Source organism: Pituophis catenifer, unplaced genomic scaffold (genome assembly GCF_029215685.1).
Source record: "Pituophis catenifer annectens isolate HBS135680 unplaced genomic scaffold, rPitCat1.0.hap2 SCAF_1, whole genome shotgun sequence".
Taxonomy (NCBI): Eukaryota; Metazoa; Chordata; class Lepidosauria; order Squamata; family Colubridae; genus Pituophis; species Pituophis catenifer.
Genome location: NW_027256881.1, coordinates 147,399,376 through 147,416,850, shown reverse-complemented (window position 1 = coordinate 147,416,850; position 17,475 = coordinate 147,399,376). Strand labels below are relative to the sequence as shown.

Here is a 17,475-nt window from a genome sequence, read left to right as displayed (position 1 = left end):
TTATGTTTGGAATATATCACCCGTATATTCGTTCTTGAAAATCTCAAAGCAATGATTTCCTGATCCCATTCAAGCATATGTTTTATGTTCAGCTAGGAAAATTACAACCCTTTAAGTATCAAAAACAGATACTTTGGCTGGAAACATATTCAGCCATCTCCATCTTACAGTTAATGAGGAAAATGCAATTTTATACCAAAGATCTTTTTAATTAGGAAGTCTAAAGATTGCATCCTAGGACTGAATACAAGCAAAGCAAGTTTTCTGCCACGAAGTCATGGCATGGCCAGTCCTAAGAGGAGGAAAAATCAAAAACCGAACAATAGATCTACCTATTCCACAATACCTGCTTTATGCCTCTGATTTGTTCTGCATCTGAGATGCAGCAGGTGAGACCCCATTCTATCTCTATATTGTATTTCAGTACACACCTGTTTAGCTCTTTGAACATAAAATGGGAAAGGGGGGGGGAGAGACATTTTTTACTCAGGCTCCATAATGGCCTGAACCAATTCTGACTATAGTTTGCCATTTAAATATCTTTCATTACTGTAGCAGCTTCTTAAGATGGGCAAAACATTCTACGAGATCTATATACAATGTGAATATGGAATCATGGTTTTCATGCAAAATTTTAGTCTTAAACTATTTAATAACATTAGATTTTTATTTCCAAGAGGGAGAGAAGTCAGCCTATTGACAAGCAAGCAATCAACCAATGGGTTGCAAAGATAAATCATTGATAGTTCCTGATCTCAGACTTATGAACAAAAAGACATAGCACAAGAGGAAAAGAGTATGGAGAAGAGGAAAATAATATATTCAGGCATTAATTCTTAGTTGTAAATATCATATGGGTGTTCGATCCAATAAGAAAGGATGAAATGAACTTTTTACAATGGCTCTTTTGTGATTAATGTAATTTTCTAAGTTAGTCTTCCCAGAAAGCCTATTCTAATTGCTACTCTAATTCATAATCTTAATTTGTTCCATGTATTTTTTTTTTCTAAAATCAGTGTGAAATGTTGTGATTCCCCGATGAGGTTTGGGAATGTGGGAAGAATAACTTCTTTATCATAAAACACAAGTCTTGTGGTGGCTTCCAATAAATTTATGACTACAAGGTGTGATGATTAACATGTAAAGCTTTTTAGGACTTGGTACTTGGATACTGCAGGGTTACCTCCTTCAGGTAGAACCAACCAATCCAGTGTGTTTGTCCTGAGCCAGAAGGGTAAGAATCCCACAAAAGTGAAATTAGTGGAGAAGGAATCAAAACTCTTTGTTTTTTAGCTCATGCTCCAGCCTAATGGAGTGGCATTTCCTCAGAGATCCAGAGACCATCTTCTTTAAGGCTAATCAGGAAGTTACAACTGAACTTTCCAACCAGAGGAAAGTTTCAATATTTGGCTATTCTATGAATAAATTTCAAAGGCAAAAAAAAAAAAAAAAAATCCCAGAGCATCTTTAAAGGAAAGTGCATCAGAGATAAAGCTTGATTACATCTAGCTAAATTTAAGCTAATAATAATAATAATAATAAAAAAAAAATCCCATAGGAAATGTTTAAGAAGGAAGGTTAAAAAGATTGTATAAGGAGAAGCAACAAATCCTTGGAACAAAGTGTTTATTTTTATTTTATTAATCTTTATTGTATTAAATTTCCTACCACTAAAACCTACTTGGAGCAGAAATTATCATCATTTGTGGGCAAAGGATTTCATGCAGCAAGTCACCATGACTCTCACCGGAGAGATATTTTAATGGCTGTCCTAAAAATACAGATCAAACCTTTACAGCTATCAACAGATGGTCTCATCAGATGAACATTGTTCTCTTTCCAGGAATACAGCTCTATTGCTAACAGTTTAGGATGTGTTCTTCTCATGTATTACGTCTGAATTACTCACTTGTTTGGATAAGCAGGAATACAGTATATGGGTCCTCAGCACAATATGTGGAAATCTTCCTTTTCAACATTCTAGATTTTTCATTCTAATCTTTCCCTATGGACTTTGCATAATTCTGGTTTTCCACCTTCCTTTTATGGTTAGTATTCCATCACCAATGAGCATGTCTAGTTCCGAGTGGCCTATTCTTGAAAACACTTCAGCCAATGTTTCTTTCCCCTAAAGAACTACCCTTCTTGAGATAGTACTCCTCAGCCTACTGATTAGAAAATAGAATGGAATACTTTATTTGGCCAAGGATGATTAGACATACAAGGAATTTGTCTCTGGTGCAGAAGCTCTCAGGATACATGCAAAACAAGAGTAATAATAATAATAATGATGATACCAATAAGAGAAGCTAGTAGAAAGATGAGAAGGATAATAATACAGTCATACCACATTGGTAAATATACTTAGACATAAGACGGTATGGTGGGAATTAGGTGTTCAGCAGAGTGATGGCACAATGGCACAGTTGTCTCTGTGTCTAGTTGTTTTGGCATGCAATGCCCTATAATGATGTCCCGAGAGGAAGAATTGAAATGGTTTATGTCCAGGATGAGAGAGAGTAGATGCTTTCTCAGCCTCTTTCTGACCTGTGCAATATACAGGTCCTCAACAGAAGAGAGGCTGGTTGCAACTGTTTTTTCTGCACTCCTAATTACCGTATCCATTGGGACTCTGTATCTGTCCTGTTTGGTTGCTGGAACAAATCAGACAGTTATAGAAGTACAAATGGCGCGCTCAATAGTTCCTCTATCAAGAAGAGCGCCTGAACCATTCTTAACTTTCTGAGCTGATGCAGGAAGAACATTCTTTGCTGTGTCTTTTTAATGATGGTTCTAATGTTAGGTGTCCATTTCAAATCCTGGGAGATTATAGAACCCAAAAAGTTGAAGGACTCTACTGTTGATACTGTGCTGTCTAATATAGTAAAAGGTAGAATAGGAGAGCTCGTCCTAAAATCTACTCTCATTTCTATAGTTTTAAGTGTGTTCAGCTCTAAATATTTCTGGCTATACCATAGGGCCAGTTGTTCAATCTCCTGCCTATATGCAGACTCATCACCATCTCGAATGAGACCAGTGACTGTTGTATCTGTTGATTAGGCCTTAATTTATCATGTTGAGTAATTGTTGACTAGGCCTTAATTTATCATTTCATTTCAATACCACCAAAGCTGTATAATTCTTGGCAGTTTACAATCCTAAGAATATAACAATGTTTAAAAGTCACAACAGAAATTCAACCCTATACCCTTAAATAGTGATAGACATCATACAGAGATGTATTACAGGTAATTCTCAACTTATGACAATTGAGCTCAAAATTTCTGTTAAGTGAGACATTTGTTAAGTGAGTTTTGCCACATTTTATGACCTTTCTTGCCACAGTTAAGTGAATCACTGCAGTTAATTAGTTAGTAACCCAGTTAAGTGAATCTGGCTTCCCCGTTGACTTTGCTTAGAAGAATTAACATTTCACTTCTACCCCAAAATGTACTGGAATACATGTGACACATGGCTGTAACTACTTTTATCTGCCAGAATCAGGCTACTGCATTCCACTGCATTGTAGTTTTTAAGTAGTGTCCAAAAATGTGATGCAGTGGTCTTTCCTAGTATTGGTGAGAAAAAGTGCTGAACATATTTGAAAATCTTTATATATAACTTTATATAGGAGACTTTACATTTCAATGCACTTTTAACTTGAAATTATGTGTTAATGTGATAAGCAATTCCAATATTGTACTCAAAATCTATTCTGTCACCAATTAGATTTTTTTTACCACTCTTATGACACTGATGTGTTTCCCACTCTTGTTATAGAAGGCTGCTGACTTACCCTTCTTCGCATGATACTCAGTAATTAACTTCATACTATCTGTTTACATATTACAGCAAGATCTGGTTACCAGATCTACAGAGCAAAGGTGAGGTCAAATCCTTGTAAGAACAACTTCCATATAAAAGAGCCTGGAAGAGGAAAAACAGAATTGTTCTTTCTGGATGAAGAAGGATACACTTTATGCTATGGCAAATGAACTTTCAGAAAGTGATTGAGATCTCATTTTTCAATGAGACACAAGTGTGCTGGAAAAAATAACTAATAAATTGTGCTCATTCAGGCCAAAAAGAATTTGGGTTTATCACAAGAATGAGATTAAAAGGGATATCAGGAATCCTAGATTTTAACAATTTTTAAAGCTTTAAGCTTTACCTAGTTTGTCATTTTTAATTTAAATGCATTACAAGGTTTGAATGCTGAAAGCATTTGTAAATAAATGCAATAAGCTAACAGACTTGTTTACATCCTGTCCATTTGCCCTTTCAATTATTTCTAGCCATTAAAGTAAATGGAACAGGAATAGAAGAAGCAAAGCAAGCAACAATTTAAAAAAACTCAGCCCAAATGTTTATCTGGGGTTAGCAACCAGATGAGCTGGCAGAAGCCTAAATGAGAGTTGGTGATCTAAAAGGGCCCCTCGTCTGACATTGCAAAGATCACTCTGACATTTCAACAATCCCTCTGGGCAACAGCCAAGGAGAAACATATTAGCTGTATGCTTTTACAGCTGTCATACAAATACCCCTTCTAAGAAATGTGGTCACCTTCATTAGAACGAAATAAACAGAATGAATAAAACTTTTCTTTCTGAAGCATTTTTAAATCTCACATCAAAATATGACCATCAAAAACAAATCCATCAAAAATATGACCATGAAAACAAATGTACTGTTTATCAAGTAAAGATAAGTGCATTGGTTATTTAAAAAAAGATCCTTATTTTCTAAAAGAAACAGAGGTGCATTGCCACAGCTCCTACAAAGAAAAGAATAATCCATTGTTTCAGCTACAGCTCGAAAGAAGCAGGCTCACAGCAGCAATACAAAAATTGAGTTTATTCATCACATTAATGAACTGTCTTGTATAATACTGTATAAAACTTTATAAACCTGATAGTAAAAAAAAAACAAAAAAACAAAAAAAAGTACCAGAACCACTGGCTGCATATGTGAATTCTTGTTATTTTTACCTTTAGTCTCCCATGGAACCCCATCAAGTTCTCATTGAATCTTGGGGTTTTGCAGAACACAATTTTAAAAGCCCGACTCCATAACAGATAACATGCCTAACTAGCCAACTCACAATTCAATAACAGCAGCTCATATAGTTTGAGCTAGATAGGAAGATGTGAGGAGATAATAGATTCCCCCCCCCCCAAACAATATCCTGCGTTCCATGGTGAGATAAAAGAAACAAGTAATAAAAGTACATTAAAATGAAGACAATAATGCTTCCACATCAGTTCTAAACCCTTCATCACTGCTAATAGCTGTGAACATGTTATAAGCAGGAATCACTCATATTAGAAAGAAAAGTTGTTTTTTTATTACGTCTTCGGTCAAGCTGTAATGATCATAAACCCTATATGTCTGACTTCCATATAATTTATAACCACTTTCTACAGAAGGAAAAAAGATAATTAAATTATTTTAATTGGAGACTTTTTAAAATACCGTTTTCCCGAAAATAAGACTTCCCAACCAGGCTTTTGAGTGCATGTGCTAAAATAAATCCCCCTCCCCCAAAATAAGCCCTACCCTAAAAATAAGACCTAATGAAGGGGTGGGCGTTCAAGAAGTTGGAATTAATTGTTTGAACTCGCGAGAAGTGTTGTTTTTTTTTACGGTACAACTTGTTTCCCTGCACACAATGGCGAAAAATGCGATGGAGCTGGAAATCAGGTAAGACGGAAAGAGGAACCCTGTCTTGCTCCACATGCCCCAAAATAATAAGACCTCCCCGAAAATAAGGCCAAGCGCTTATTTTGGGGTTCAAAAAAATATAAGACAGAGTCTTATTTTTTGGGAAATACGGTAGGTACTTTTTAAAATAGGTCATGAAGGGTGAATTCAGTCAAAGTCTATTCTTGGCATTCATGAAATACATTACATTCTATACTATACATACTATACATTCTTGTTCACACATACATTGAAGCCTAGATCAGTACAAATATTGATAACAGGCATGAGAACATTGATATTTTTCATCCAGCTTTCTCTTTATTGTAAGGTGACATTAACTGAATCTTACAAGGTTAAAAGTAAATTTCTCCTCCCTTAGCTTTACAGCCCAAGAAACTAGAGAAGGTCCTTTCTGAGACATTTACACCTCTCTCTCTTTCTCTCTCTCTCTCTCTCTCTCTCTCACACACACACACACACACACACACACACACACACACACACACACTTCTTTCTGTGGGTTCAGCTGCCTCTTATCTGACAATTGCCTAGTCTGTGGCTCTGCCTCTTCTCTCAAGGTCATTCCCACATATTATTACACAACCTGACCATCTGCATTAAAACCATTCCACAGATGTGAACTACAAGGAGATCCACTGTACTAGACTTAAATTAGCATTAAGTCTAAAAATGAAAAGCCACGTGAGTTTATCCATGAAAAACAATATCTCCCCAAAGCAATTTTGATAGAAAAAGTAGCTCAAGAAGAAAGGGTTAAGCTTAAGGGTTCTTATCAATTTCCAGTCAAAATACTGTAGTTATTATTTCAGAAAATTACATTCAGGAAACAGGGCAGGCAATATCATTGATCCATTCATTTCTCAGAATCTAATTTGATCTGGTCGTAAAAAATGCATACTCTGTTGAACTTCCTTTTAAATTTAAAAAATGGGGCAAGACGACTCCATCAAGCTAACAAAATTCAAATTTTGCTTAGTGCAGCCGATTAATAAGTTCATTGTGAGCCTCAGGTCTGGATTTTATAACTGAGATGGAGTTTGATTTGGCATTTTAAACATTGACAATTTTGTTGCCATTATTCTTTCCACTGCTAAAGATAAAGATGTTAAGATAAACATAATCCAATTCTTGGAAGCTCCTCGTGATCTTAATAAGTGGCTAAATGTTTGAACAAACTCATGCATAAACTAATAAATATTATTTTTGGAAAGGCCAGATTAAGACCAATTGATGTCCTAAGTACAGCCCAAAATGGTGTCCCTTCATAAAAGAAAAACTCTCATGCCATAAAACAAATGTGATATCAGACAATACCTTCAAACTAAACTTTTAAAATTTAGTCACCATGCCAATGGTGACATTACATTACAGATTAAAGTTGAACATGGCAGATAAGGACAATTACCAAAATAAAATTGATTAAATCAAACAGCAGTCAAAAAATAAGGGGCATTTAAGCTAGGGAAAAACATTCTTTGGTATTCCCTTGCTTTGGTATCCTAAGCAGGTGCTTGTTTTGCTTATTTGTTAATCCTAGGCTGTTTTTGGGCTAGGACCCCTGGTTTTGCAAGAAACAGTAGTAAAACCAGCAGGAGGCTCCGCACACTGACCTGGACGTCATCAGAAGCTTCTGTGCATGCGCAGAAGAGCGAAGCAATCATGCGTGTGCAGGCACGATATGAACCGGTAGTAAAGGTAAGTAGAACCCACCTCTGGCTAGGACTCAGCCTTCCATTCTTCTGAGGTTGGTAAAATGAGGACCCAGATTGTTGGGGGCAATATGCTAACTGTAAACTATTCAGAGAATGCTGTAAAGCACTATAGAGCAATATTTAAGTCTTTATGTAAAGGATCATCACAGTTTCCCAAATGTGATAATCATTACAGCATCTCTCTGTAAAATTTCAGAAATTAAAAAAAACTTTTTTTTGCTTCCAAGTCAATGTTGATTCCTGGCGACTACCTGCATGAATACCTGCAATTCCTTGGCAGGGTTTTCCAGAAGTGATTTGCCACTGTCTCTTTCCTAGGACCAAGATAGATAGAGTGTCCCCAGATCACTCAGCTGGCTTTGACTAGAACCCACGGCCTCTCACTTTTTAGCCTGGTGCCTTAACCACTATACCAAAGTGGTTCTCTAAATTAGTAGAAATCCTAATAGTAATAGAACTTAGACTTATATATCGCTTCATAGTGCTTTTACAACCCTCTCTAAGCTATTTACAGAATCAGCATATTGCCCCCAACAATCTGGGTTCTTATTTTACCGATCTCGGAAGGATGGAAGCAGTAGTGAAATCCAATTTTTTTTTACTACCGGTTCTGTGGGCGTGGCAGGAGAAGGATCCTGCAAAATCTCCATTCCCAACCCACTCCAGGGGAAGGAAACTGCAAAATCCCCCCTCCCACCCCACTCTGGGGCCATTTGCTGGTATTTGCTGGTTCTCCGAACTACTCAAAATTTCCGCTATCAGTTCTCCGAACTGCTTAAAATTTCCGCTACCGGTTCTCCAGAACCTGTCAGAACCTGCTGGATTTCACCCCTTGATGGAAGGCTGCGTCAACCTTGAGCCGGTGAGATTTGAACTGCCAAACTACAGCTAGCAGTCAGCTGAAGTAGCCTGCAGTGCTCCACTCTAACTACTACGCCACCTTGGCTCTAATCTTGTAATTTGAGTTGGATAATTAGACCCTAAGATGTAGAACAGTTGAGTAACATGAATTCCCTTCAGCATTAGCCTTTGTGGCCAATGATGAAGCATGATATTAGTTGCAGTTCAACCCTGAAAGACTGTGCATAATTCTAAAGCAGGAATAGAGAATAGATTTGTTCCATATTTCAGCTGCAATCAATCCATCATGAGTTTGGCTATCATGTTGCCTCTCATGATTTCTTTCTCAGGCTAAGCATATCCAGTCCCTTAAAACTTTCCATGTACTGTAGTACACATATCTGGTATCTCATCACCTACTTTGTCACCTACTTCCTGGTTATGTTCACTAAGATATGGCACATCAAGAAAGCCACAGGAAAGGCCTAACCAAAACAGAACAGATTGCTCCCATTAGAATAATGTGTACTGTGTACTGTGGGCACTGGGCCACCACTAATATATAGACTTAGCTCAGGGAATCATATTCCAGAAAAGCAATGCAAACAAGTGAGCATAAGCATGTAGAATTAAGACACTTTACAAAGCTTCAGGAGGAAGAGAAACCTATATTCATGTATCACATTTAACCATCGATAATTAAACTATGGCCTATGAAATACTGTAAGCCACAATCAGCAAGATTCACCCATCATCTCCCTCAATTCATGCTTTAGAAAGCTCCTGCAAATTGTTATGTCAAAACCAAACACATCATATTATGGCTTAATATGGTCCTAGGACCCCTTCCCAGGGTTTCCAAAATCAGAAGTATTTGCCAGCCTATACTAAGTAGTTCTTGACTTACAACAATTTTAGTGACTGTTCAGTTACATCATTAAAAAAAGTGACATATGACTGGTTTTCACACAACTATTGCCGCATCATGATCACATGATCAAAATCCAGGCACTTGGCAACTGGCATGTATTTATGACAGTTGCACTGTCCCATGGTTATGCAATCACCATTTGTAACCTTCCCAGCTGGCTTCTGACAAGCAAAGTTAATTGAGGAAGCCAGATTCACTTAATGACCGCATGATTCATTTAACAACTGCAATGACTCACTTAACAACTATGGCAAAAAAGGTAGTAAAATGGGGCATAATTCACTTAATTTTGTTGCGTAGCAACAAAATTTTTGGGCTCAACTGTGATAGCAAGTTGAGGACTACCTATCTTAAAATCCCATCAAAAAAATCATGAGAAGCAGTAGCAGCAACGAAAGCATTCATTTTAAATGTTAACATAAGTACAGGTAGTCTTCAGTTTACAACCACAATTGAGCCCAAAATGTATGTTGTTAAGTGAGTTTTGCCCCACTTTATGACTTTTCTTGCCACATTTGTTAAGTGAATCACTTGCCGTTGCTAAATTAGTAATACGGTTGTTAAGTGAATCTGGTTTTCCTATTGATTTTGCGTGTCAGAAGGTCGCAAAAATCCCAGGGTCACTGCAGCCATCCATATATAAATCAGTTGCTAAGGTCTGAATTTTGATGATGTGACCACAGGGATGCTGCAACGGTCATAAGTGTGAAAACTGGTCATAAATCACTTCTTTTAGTGCCGTTGTAACTTCAAATGGCCATTAAACGAACTGTTATAAGTCAAGGACTAAATACCTGTATTGATAAACATAACCCACATTATTTGGATCCTCCATAATTTTTAAAAGTGGGAAGGGCTCCAGAGTGAAAAAAGTTGGGGGGGGGGGGAAACTACTGCCCTAGCATATTGAGGAAACCAGGCAGAAGAAGTTCACATTCCCACACCCCGCAATCTAAAATCAATATGAATTAAATGTCTCTCAGGGGGCAATCTAAGATTAGTGCAGCCTTTCTTCCCCTATAGGTTCCCCTCGTACATATGTGCTAGTTGTTCCTGACTCTAGGGGATGGTGCACATCTCCGTTTCAAAGCCGAAGAGCCAGTGCCGTCCAAACACATCTCCATGGTCATGTGGCCGGCATGACTAAATGCCAAAAGCGCACGGAACGCTGTTACTTTCCCACCAAAGGTGGTCCCTGTTTTTCTAGGTGCTTTTGAGTTGCTAGGTTGGCAGAAGCTGGGACAAGTAACGGGAGCTCACCCCGTTACCCGGCACTAGGGATTCGAACCACCGAACTGCCCATCTTTGGATGGACAAGCTCAGCATCTTAGCCATTGAGCCACCAGGTCCCTGTCTTCCCCTACAGCCGAGCAAAGAAACTGCAGTTATTTTCAGACCAACCCCTTCAGTCTCTCTCAGGGCTAATCTTCGCCAGGGTTTCCCGACGCCTGCAATTTCCATTATTCTTAATCCGAATTGCTTTTTAAAAAATTTTTTTAAAAAAGAGGCTTTTGGGATGGGTAAGAATTGCAGGATAAAAAAAAAGGATGGCGGCCGTTTAAGGATGCAAAAGTTGGCTTAATACGGAGAGGTTTTTTTTTGCAAACATTCCCACCCACCCCCGACGGGTCACGGCATTTTCCCAGCATCTGCTAGAGAGAAGCCCTACCACGCTTTCTCCTGCAGCCCCCCCGCCTCGAAGCGAATTCGCAGCACAAAAGCCGGAGAAACGGAGACGCCTCAAACCAATTTCAAAGCCAGGCGCTGCTTCCGCTTCTAAGGCAGCCTGGCTTTACCGGAAGCGCCACAAATCCGCAAGCACGTGAGAACAAAACAGAAACCGGAGTCTGTGGGGACCGGAGACGTTGTTGTTGTTGTTATTATTATTATTATTATTATTGGCTACGTCTGGTTCTTTCGCTCGTAGGGCGTATCAATAAGCGTTGTATGAAATTCCACCCTCCACCCATTCCTCTTGTAAGTCCCCAAGCCGAGCCAAAAAAATTGTAACAGTCGTAGGAGGGATGTGTAGAAGGTCGAGATGCTGCTTTAAAATGTAGAACAACTAAAACGTGTGCAATAATGCCTCCTTAAGGTATTTAGGAAACTGGGGGAAATGGTCTTTATTTCTGAAGATGGAAAAAAGGAGGGAGGAAAGAGACCCTATTCCGGCCATCTTGCTTGTGAGCAAAAAGGAAGGGAGGAAGCGAGAATTGACATTTTTTTTCCCCCTAGGGTGCTAGGATTATTAGAACGGCGTTATCCGATTTCTTTACTCTTTTTCAGGAAAGCTTTATTATTCCCTGGTCATTTCAGTGACCATGCGTCCTTTATTATTAAGGACAGGCCTTGAAATGTGAAAGGTGGTTTGATTTTAGATATTTTTATTAGAATACATATTTTTGTATTGGTTTTGTTCTTGAGTTTTTCTTTGTACTGCAGTTACAAATTTTTTTTTTAATCCTTATGAGCCTCTTTCAGATTTTGTCTTTTTTCAGGTTTGGCTTCTATTTTTTTTTCCCCAAGAAAACATGATCGCTGTGCTGATAATGCACACTAGCTTGAAGAAATAAGCAGAGTAGTCTAATAAACTGCACCAAAAAGTACTTTGGACTCTTCTGGCATGCTTTTTCTTTTTTGCTTGAATACATATTGCTGTTTATATTCTGCCAAGTGACTTGAACAACCTCTACTTGCCCCATGTGATACAATCCCTTTGTAACATGACAACAGTGCACTGAAATATTCTCAATACATACCAATATAAAAAACACCTATGTTTCTCTTACCATATCCCTTTGTTCCCCCTTCTCTGTAATTTATGCCTTCCGTATTTGGAATCCCTGCCATTATTTTTTATAATTTCATCTATTTTGTTTTACATAGGTGAATGCCCTAAAGCTAAAATGTACATAGGAGAAGTATTAACAGTAAGTGTGGGGGATCCCTGAGTCTTTTGTAAAATAATTCAGGGGAGAAAACCCATGATATTGGCTTCTATTTGTTTAATACTTTGATAAGGTTTTAAAATCCCATATGGAATCAAAGATATCGTAAAACAAATGGCACTTCGAAGCAAATATCTGTTTGCTTCACAATCTACTGTTTTAGTATTATGATCTTACAAAGGGCAATCTGATATCTCTAGGAAGTTTACACAAATACTGTAAAATTAAAGAGCAATAGCCTGTTTGATCTAGTGTCTTCAGTCTATTATTAATTATTGGATGGGGGGGAGAGAGATTTCCTTTGCTGTTTGTCGAAAAGTTACTCTACATATATAACATTCGGGTGGTGGAGTTTAGTAACACTTTTTTAGACTGATGAATTTTGTTTGAAAAGGGTTTTAACAAAATGTGGTATTCTGAAAAGGTGCTGTCAGACTCCTTATGGCTTTTGGTTATTGTAGACCAGAGTCTCCAAACCCTGGTCTGTGAACCACATGTGTCATGCCACGCCTACGCCCGGTTTAGCGAAGGGGGAAAAAGTCCTGATTCGTCACGTATCACTAAACCGGGTGTGGGCGTGGCCAGTGCGTGATGCATCCAGCCTGCGGGCCGCAAGTTTAATAGCCCTGTCTTAGTGAAACACAATATTTGAAAAATCCCGTTAATAGACTCCAAATACTGGTGATAAAATCAAAAGCACATGCCTCTCTAATACACACAGAATCATATTAATAGTCCCTTTGAATTTGGCTCCAAATTTTGCACTAATAGGACAAGTCCAAGCCATTTTAATTACTTTTTCAACTGACTTCTCTGAGAGGGTTAGCATTAAACTCATGTTAATAGTATAGGAATCTGATTTCACATTATTTAACTAGAACTCCACTGCTGACCAGGACAGGGTGCCCCAGTTCATTATATAAGGGCCATGTAAATAATGAGTTTCTTCAACTTTCTGTTGAAAGGGATTAATGGTTTAGAATTAATTAGTTAATTGCACTAAAATCTCCAACAGTTGGAGAATGTGGTTCAAATAATAAATGAGTGGAATAATCTGCCAAGCAGCATTTTGAAGTAAATCAGATTAGTTTTTTAAAAAAATGTCTTTATCAGAGGTGATCCAAATTGATATTAGTTTATTCCAAAATAGATTTAGATGTTCCAGGTTTCAGGTAAAACAAATCCAGAGAGGTCTTATAAAACAAGGAGGGCAAATATAGTGTCCCTTGGTCCTGCATGGCCCATCTGTATGTGTCCTGAATGCCTTTCTTCCCTTAACTTCAGCCATGATATACCCACCAACCTGCTTCTTCCAATCTTCCCAGCCCCTTCTTTTCCACCTCCGAAGGACATCAAAGAGGAAAGGAAGATGGTTGAAAATCAGAGGAAGATAGGTGAGCCAGTTGGATATGCTTTGGATAGTGTAATATGACTGTAGTATGACAAGAGCCGCATGTTCAACCAGCCTATAACTTCTCATCTTCTCAGGACTTTCCCTATTTCCCCTTGACCATTACTAATGTCTGTGGCAGGAGGATATTATGCCTTTAAGGCTCATTGTTAGCAGATGCCTCTTAGCTGAATAAGCATGATTTATGCTTTACACATTGACTGTATCCCTTTTTCCAGTTATTTTAATGTGTACCGGTTGCTGTGTATGATTGGCTATCTTCCTATGAGTAAAAAGACTTGTTTGCAGTTTGAAGTCACTTGATAGTGGACCTTGAACCTCAGATAAAGCCACAGGGTGGTGCTGGTCTGAAAGTAACCAGAATTGTTACTTCTTGGGCTAGCATGTGGTATATTGTATACGTAATGAGTCATTGGAAAATGCTGTAGAGAATTGATAAAGCGGTAAATGGCTTCAGCTATTTCAGTTGCATACGATAGCTAGCAGGCCCAAACCTTACAAATGAATCATTATATCTCTTAATTAAAATAGTTCAACAAAGTAAATAACTTGTACAGCATAATGTGGTCTCCCTCTCCTGCAAAGTTTTTAAAATATTGCTATGCAACTTGTTCTGGGATTATTAAAATGATACTTTTTGTTCACTGCAGCAATATAAAACATACGCTAAAGTGCCATCAGTACTTCTGTCAGGTTTCGATGTCATCTCAAATAAATTGCACTCCCAAACAATTAATCTTTGCTGAAATATTCCATTTATTGAGTACGACAGATCTGGCCCCGACTTTGTCGTAGCTGATACTAACCCTCTGACCCCCAAACCCTTCCCTTTCCGTTCCCCAATTCTCATCTTCTCATTGGCCATCTTTCAAGTCAGTCTCCTCAGCTTCTGACCTCATCCCCACAGGAATGTTCCCCCCTCCCATCCCATCTCCTAGGGGATATTATCTACAGAGAAAATAAGTAGGTGAAAAGTCAAGCCTCATCTTTTTAGAATGCTGACAACTTCTTCCTGTTTCGAAACTAGCTTGTTTTAGTGAAGAACCTCTACAGGAACAGTAAAAGTAAGGGAGTCCCTGCAGATTTTACTCCATTAGTTGTTGCATGATATCATGGAATGCTGTTACTTTTCCACCAAAGTGGTACCTATTAATCTACTTGCATTTATATGCTTTTGAACTGCTAGGTTGGTAGGAGCTGGGGCAAGGAACGGATGCTCACCCCATTGCATGGTGCTTAAGTCTCAAACCTGAGCTGCCATCTTTCCAGCCAACAAGCCCAGCTTCTTAACCGCTAAGTCACCATACCGCCCCTTACAGGAGCAGTGGTATTCCAAAATTATCTAACAAGAGTAACTTATGTAGACCTCTCAGACAATTGTATTATTTTAGAAGTTCATTGTAGTAAAATATAAAGGGCAGTATTGTTTACTTTGTGTTGAATGAATTGGTTATCCAAGGCTATTTCAGGTAAGATGAAAATCAATCCATACAAATAAGGCATTTCCCATTGTATTACAACTCATGGTTGTCATCTTTTGCTGCCCAGTTTTCCTTTTCCAACTATCCTAGAAAAGAATTCAGACTGAATGACAGCTTGGCACAAAGTTCAATGTTACAAATTCCTGCCAGTGTGAAACTTAACCTTGTTGTGCCAAAAATAAATATGTCAGTTGTGTCTCACTTTGCTTTCACATATATTAAAGAGTATTTCTAATCAAAGTTTAACTCTGAATGAAGCAGTAATCATAGAGTAATAATCATGGCTAAATAAACAGGTCTCTAAATCAGCAATCAACCATAATTATCTGCCTGTTTCAGAGTCTGTTTGAGCTTGTGCTGTAAGACTACAACACTTTAAACATTTACAGTAATCTGCTCAAGTGCTTCCTGTTTCAGACATATTGTGAAAATGTGTCAAATCTCAACTCTGAATGTCCTTTGCTGTAAACAGAGCTTCTACCCTGATTGCAAAATCTAAACAATATCAACCACTGTTTGCATTGACAACTGGGGCAGTAATTTTAGGGTGAACAAGCAGGAGGTATATTCAAACGAGCTGAAGCATAAGTAAGGCCAAATAAATAGAAACAGTCTTGAAACACAAAATATAATATGTAAGTAAGTAAGCTTAGAGCAGTGTAGCTGGAGAAAAACTACCTTGATCTCTCAAGGGGGCTTTTGGTAACATTAATCACAATAGCTTTCTGGATGAACTACAGGCACTGGGAGATGCCAGAGATGCTGTGTTAGTAGTTCTTTCTCGGTGGTTGATTCCAGTCAGTGTTGATGGGGAAGAGATCTGTGGCTCCTTATGGGGTGATGTAGGGCTTAATACTCTTGCCCTTTTTGTTTAATATTTACATGAAACCACTGTAAAAGAGTACCTGCTGCTTTATTTATTAATCAAATGTATATGGTTGCCCATCTCACGGAAAGTGATTCTGGGTGGAATAAAACAATCCAATGAAATTGTAAATAAAGAAAACAATCATTACCTGAAACCAATTTGGGATCATTTTAATTGTACATCTTGACCTGGGCTTGAAAGTCTTGTCCTAGTGTCTGGAAGCTGTGTAGGTCTGGATGGATAGGGACAGACTTGGACAATCCTGATAAGACCAAGAGGTTGTGGGTATTTGACTCTTCCCTGTCCTGTGGACTTTCCATGTCTAATATCCAATAAGATAACACTATCTCATTTGAGACTGATGTGTAACCTAGTAGTCTCCTTGGATTCATAGCCCCTATTTGAAGAACAGGTGGCAATTGTGACAAAGAGGACCTTTGAACAGATTCATCTGGTCTGCCAATTGCATCTCTTCCTAGGTTAGAAAGCCATTCAGATGGTCACTCGTGCCTTAGTGATGTCACAATTGGACTCTTGAAGTGTATTCCACATTGGGCTGGCCTTGAAGACCACCCTGAATGAGCCTAGAATGTGTCAGGAGCGGAAGTAATTGCCATGCAGAAGTATGTCCAGATGATACTAGTAGGCTTCCAGATACAATTCAAAGTACAGGTTATAACCTATAAAGTCCTTATGACATAAGACCTGGCTATTGGAAGGAACACCTATCTCCCGATAACGTCTACCTGGCCTGTAAAACCAGAGAGACTGGGTGCATTCCAAGTCCTTTTGATCAAACAAATGAATGAATAGAATAGAGCTGGAAGGGACCTTGGAGGTCTTCTAGTCCAGCCCCCTGCTCAAGCAGGAGAACCTATACAATCTCAGGCAAGTGACTGCCCAGTCTCTTTTTAAAAACCTCCAGTGATGAAGCGCCCATGATTTCTGAAGGCAAGCTGTTCCACTTGTTAATTGTCCTTACTGTTAGGAAGTTTCTCCTTAATTCCAGGATGCTTCTCTTTTTGATCAGTTTCCAACCATTATTTCTTGTCCTGCCCTCTGGTGCTTTGGAGAATAATTTGACCCCCTCTTATTTGTGGCAACCCCTCAAATACTGAAATACTATAATGTCTCCCCTAATTCTTCTTTTTTTTTAGACTTCATTGGCATCTTTCTGTCTCAAGAGACTATGGTATTGTGCTCTGGAAAGAGGTCCTAAAACAGCATCTAGTGTGACTAAAAAGGCTAATTCGAGAGTGGCAATCCCTTCCACACTGAGGGCAGATACATTCTGTCCCCTGCCCAGCCCCCAGATTTCGCTGGTTCCAGGACTGCCTCTTTTTTAGACTAGACAGACCCCAAACCTGCAGCTGTTCTTCATATGGTTTAGTCTCCAGGCCTTTGATCATCTTTGCTCTTCTCAAACAGTGGTGTTTATCATGACTTGGGAACTGCATCTTCTCTGGTGCAGTGCCTTCCGTCTGGAACAACATCCCCACAGAGATCTGTAGGTTTCCGACCCTGATGATGTTCATAAAATCACTGACCTGGTTATTTTCC

The 17,475-nt window shown here is 38.6% G+C and overlaps 1 protein-coding gene across 1 annotated transcript in view; it reads right to left on the bottom strand.

Annotated features, from left to right (window-relative positions):
* SHLD1 (shieldin complex subunit 1) overlaps nucleotides 1-17,475 on the bottom strand; it is a 66,023-nt gene that overhangs the window by 31,187 nt on the left and 17,361 nt on the right.